Raw genomic sequence first — 5,840 nt, 5'->3', positions numbered from 1 at the left:
GCCCGGCACTGTCCGCCGGCTGAGCGGCCCGGGAGGGCGGGCGGGGGCCGGGGCTGCGGGCGGGCCGGGGCTGCGCGGCGGCGCCGGCGGGGAGGGAGCAGCCGCAAGATGGCGGCTCGGCGGCCGCCGGGCGGGGGGGGCGGCCCGGGCGAGGGGTGTCCCCGCAGCCGCCTCAGCCCCGAGGGCTTCCCCCGCGCTCGGGAGGCGCCTTACCGGGAGTGAGGGAGCGGAATAAGCTCCTGCTGCCTCCGACTGCTCCCCCGGACCGGGCCGTGCGGCGCCGCTCCCCGCGGGGTGCGGAGGCCGGGCAGAGCCGCCGCTCGCCCCGTGGGACACGACGCGGCCCCGGGCTCGGCGGGGACACCCACAGCTATCTGCCCGAGCCAGCGCTACCATCGCGGCTCGGCGGGGCCGATAGCGGGGCTGGCTCCCCACGGCAGCCCATCCCTGAGCCTTCTGCACCAATTTCAACTTTTTTAGCAGTTCGAGCGCTTAGAAACGAACCGCCGTGTTTTCCACGTGGCATCCCTTCCACTAACTTGGCCAGTCAGTGATTTCCCCAGTAAAAAAGTAAAAAGCTCATAAGGGCCAAAGTTTTCTGGCAAGAAACGAGGATACAGCCTTCTCTATCCCGTTTGTAATACAGTTGAGGGTACAGCAGTTCCAGCTGCCCTTTTTCCAAGAACCAAGACAGATATCGATGCTGCAAAGAGCAAGTGTGAATTCAGTGCATTGTATTCTTCCTTTCATGGTTGACTTGACTCAAACCAACTTGCCTTGCTTGTTAAGTGTGGCAAACACATGGCAATAGGTGTCCCAGCTGGAGGAAGGCAGTTTTCCTGGCAGGTGGGATGTCATCCCAAGTCTATGTGCTCAATAATTTACCACTCCAAAATGGGAACTTCAAGCAAAAAAAGAATCATTCCTCTTCCCCTTTCATGTAACACCTGGAGAAGACCAAAACAGAGCATCTCAACCAAAAAAGATGTATGTGACTGACAATTTATGAAGCACTGTGTCAGATATGACCTAATAATTTTGCCCACAGTCCATTCAGCTCACAAGGTCTACTGTCAAAATACTTACAGGAACCTTACCAGAAACAAAACAGATATTATATATATAGAGCAGTGATGTAACAAAAATAACACTTAAGGGAATTAATTGAGAGGCCAGAAAAGGCTTAAGAAAATTCCATAAAGAATGCAGACGGGGATAAAAACTTGTGGGGATAAACATGACTGTTAGAAACTTTTAGAAGGTACAATATTGTTAATATCATATGTCCGCTTTAATTTTAATTTAAAGGTACTGATACTTAAATTTTATGTTGCTGCACTAAAAGTGTATACACTTAATAGAACCTCAGCTGACAGGCAGCAGCAGTGCCAGTGCCTGCCTCCTTGCTGCCTCTCATTCCTGTCCGTATCCTGTCCCTACTTTGGGCCAACACATCCCAACCAAAAGATCAGCAAGAGATTGTTCCAAAGCTGTGTCAATGTTTATTATGCATGGTTATTGCTGGAAGGTAGTGCAGCCTATTGGGTAACACCCACTGAAAGGTTAGGATGAGACTTTGTATTGATACAAACACTAATAAAGAAGTCTCTTTTGTTAATTTATTCAATGTTAAAGTTTCTCTGTTTGGAACCTAAAAAGACCACTTTGAGACTGATTTGGATTAGTTTTTGGAAATACAGTATAATGAGGTCTTTCAGATTTTTTGGGCTTTCTGCCTTTCATTCTTCCCTATAGAAATGACACACCTTAGAAAGACATGCTCTGGAGAGTAGCAAGGGAGGCATATCAGACTGTACTAAGAAATCTTGGTAAAAATGTATGCCTTCCCTTCTCTTGAACTCATTTTTTCCTCTTGAAAAGATCACTAGTGATTCACCATTTAATTAAGTATTTAAAACAGGAGAATCTTTCAGTGCATTATTTTAAAAGGGCATACATTTGGCTGGATAGGCTGCTCATTGACTGCTATTGATATCCACCACCTGATAGCATGATTTGCCAGGGAGTCAGCAGTAGCAGGACAGAGATGAATGTCTATCTCAGCTGTAACATATACAGCATACTAAATCAGGCAAGTAGACTTGACCTGAGTCTTGTGTTTTCTGTTGGGGAACTCCAAGGAATAAAAAGTATAATACTCAAAAAAATTAAATAGTAACCCCCCCAAAATCTCAAAACAGTAAAATACTCAAAAGAATGAAAATGTAGTACCAAAGGCACACGATGAGATAACAAAAAAATATAATAAAATTATTATAGCTGCTGTCTAAGGGAAAATTATATGACTGAAAATAAATAGGACTTAATATAGCATGTTTCCTCTTGAAGATTTTTATCTTTTTAAACATATTATAAGCAGCCTTGCAACTATCTGTCAGTGACATGAAGCCTCTTCGAAGACAGACAGAGAAGAGTATTAGGGTCTGACCCCTTACACTGTTAAGAAACATGAAATTGTTATTAACCAGACTGTGCCACCAGAACTACACTGTGAATAACTAAAACACTGGATTACAGGACCAGTTGTCCACTGCTTAGGAAATGTTAGGAACACAGTTTTCTGACGTCTTTCAACCTGGATAATTAACAATAACAATGTTTGAGTCAAGAAGTCTTTCTAATGCATATACACAGGATAGTCCTGCTTCCTAGAACAACAAAAGACAGTATTTTCTCACACCTCCTCCCCACTCCATCATTAAATCAAAGCTCTGTAGACTCTTTCTTTGAGCCACATGTTCTCTGGCCTTTAAGTACCCTTGTTTTCCATGGAGCCTCTTCATGTTACAGCACCCTGGCTTTATAACAGAGTTTGCTTTCCTTTTCCCTTTAAGATCTTTGTAAACTAAGGGTGACAGTCATGAGCATGAGTTCTCATGGAGTTTCACCCAACCCATAGAAGTATCAAAAAGTCCCCATGCATTAATTAAAACCCCAAATATTTGGCCTAGCAATGCCCATAGCTATAACAGTGTGACTAATGCATGGGAGAGGCAAGTTTTTTTCTGCAAACTCCTGAGAGGACAGGTTTATATCATCCATCAGCTCTTGATCATGGCTATCCTCCACCCCCTTGACTTTTATTCTGTTTTCACTCAAATGTAATGTTTCCATCCACTTCAGTTCCACCAAAGTAGTCCACAGAATGTGTGGGAGCCAATTTCTGCTTTTTGATCTAGGCAGCAGCTCAACCAATGAAAAGCAGCTGGAGCAACCATTACATGAGTTGTCCTGCTGCCCTGTGGCTTTTGTCGTACTCATTTACCTGCAACAATTACACGTACACAGGCTGGCCCCACACAGGAACTGCAAGAGGCTTACTCTCTCAATGACAACACGTTTCACATAATTTAGCCTTTAAGAACTGGCAGTGACCACATACAAACGTATTTTTCAAAGGCGTACAACTAAGCCAATTTGGACAGATTTTCAGGGAGGGTCACAAATGTATCTTTGCACTTTGGTGTGAAGAGTACTTTACTGGTAAACTGTGAGCACTTATTGCAAAACCTGAAACGCTGGAGTATTTTGAAGAAAAGCCTTCAAGAATTTACTGTAAGCAAGTGCATTTCTCCAGTTTGTTTCCAAAAATACTAAAAGTATCTAGTTTTCTTTTTTTTTAATACAGCGCTAGCATGCAAGTTGTAGTCAAATTATTAAGGTATGATGATAACTGAAAGACAACTTGGCCTTAAAATAGGAAGTGTGCCATCAGCCTCAAAGCAGCATTATTGACTGAAAATGTGGAACATCTCACTAAATAACCTCTCAGTAGGGTATTACAAAAAAGTGACTTTTCCAAGAATAGGCATAAATAAGAATACAGAATATTAGCAGACAGGAAGAATATTGGCCAATGCATCAGGATGAAATCTGTCTGGAAATTTACAGGTATAATCTCAGTGCAATTTCCACACAGCTGTGTACCTAGTTTTCAACAGCATGGAAAAATCCAATAATTTTACTAACACAGTAATTACAACAATGGGTAGAGAGACTAGCACTTCTTAGGTAATCTCCTTATATTCAATTACAGAAAAAAAATACTTCCTCAATGCACTTTGGTTATTGACAATGAGACAAATTTTATATGAAAATTGGAGTTATACCACAGACAGCAATGGCCTTGTAACTCCAGTACTGAGAGAAGTACTGTTCTTGTACTAATTGCTTAGCAAGTCAATGGATGATGTAATGCACAAGGCAGGGACCCATGCTTGACCTCTGTTAAATTTTGTTAGCTGATTCCACCTAAAAAAGTATGTCTAACTCTGGTTATCTAAAAATGTAGTTCAGGTTTCAGAAGGTTTGTTAGTTTGTAACGTCTGTTCTCTTGCAGCTGTGCGTAAGATGGTCAGGAAGAACACAAAGTGCTTATCTATATCTAGAGGTGTCTGGTCACTTACACTGACTCACGTGGTTACTGGGAAATAAACTTACAATATACATGTGTTTGGTGAGGCAGTTAAACAACAAGGGAAACCTGAGCAAAATTAATCTGTAAACATGAAATAAGTCCCTGGATTTCATCTCTGGAGGGTGTTGTCAAATGGAAAGCACTTGTCCCATGAAAGAATTTCCCAAACTTTTGAGGCTTAAACACCATAAAAATATACAACACCTGAGAGCAATCTAACACCGACACCAGGAAAATGCCAAGCCAGACACTGTTACTCATAAGCTTAAAGCTTGTTAACACAGAAATCATGGGCTGGATGTTTACATTCACCTCAGTTACCTTGGAACACTTTCGTAAAACATCTTCCTTCTCAAGAAAGCTACTTATCTGCTCATCTACAATTTCGCAGTAGGATGCCTCATTATCTACGTTGGTTACGAGAACTTAATTGGTATTTTTCATATAGTATCTTTTGTAAGACAATGTGTACATTTAAGCTGGTTTTGAAACCCTGTTTACTGCACTGTACTCACTCACTTCCACTTTGTTCTGTTGCTGAGACAAGGGCATGTGTTACTGGTATGTCGCAGAGCTGTAGGTGCTATTATAGTCTTCAAAATACTGTATCTGCCAAAAGAAAATACACAAAGCTAGTGCAGTCAGGTTGCAGAAAGTCAAACTAAGACTTCAGCAATAATTATGTATGTTCAGGTTTGTTGAAATAGACTGCTCCAGTAATTAAGCACAGTAAACATTGTGTATGGTGAAATTCATCTCTCTATAGCAAAAAGTAAAGAAAGAGGTTCAAAGTAGATTGCACTGGATTCAGTAAAGTTCAGAACAACCCCGTGTAATTTCAATACCAGAAGATTCTTCTGCAATTGCTTTCAGGGGAGACAAAACAATGTTGAAGAGAGCTCCTAAAAGTGCAAATTCCGTCATTGGTGCTAGGGCATCAACGTGTTACTTAGCTCAGTAAGAAGGTAAATGTGCTGAAGTCAAATGCAAGTACTCAAAAATAAATTCTATAGTTAACCAGTCTGACTGGGGGAAAAAAAAAAGTATGCAAAAGTCACATAAGGAAATTAGTATTTTAGCTTAGTGTTTACTAATGCTTTATCTGGAAAATCATGATCAAATCTTGTCCATTTGCCTCATATGGTTAGAGCTGTATCTACTGAAGGTAGACACTCAAAATATTTTTTTTATATTTTCACATACTGACATGGCTAACAGTATGTGGTGAAATTATTAAATATAGGACACAAGAGTTACAGCTTTTCCTTGACCTAAGAAAACCAATTTATTCATTTTGACATAGGTAAGTAATTACTTACAAGTTCTCAGCATTCTTAGTGCTCATTTACTGTAAGACTACTCAAATTTGGCCTGATTCCTAAAAAAACCCAACAAACAACCA

This window comes from Empidonax traillii, unplaced genomic scaffold (genome assembly GCF_003031625.1).
Source record: "Empidonax traillii isolate 1590-97213 ecotype Southwest subspecies unplaced genomic scaffold, ASM303162v1 scaffold42:size1813164, whole genome shotgun sequence".
Lineage (NCBI taxonomy): Eukaryota > Metazoa > Chordata > Aves > Passeriformes > Tyrannidae > Empidonax > Empidonax traillii.
Note: the sequence above shows the minus strand (reverse complement) of the source record.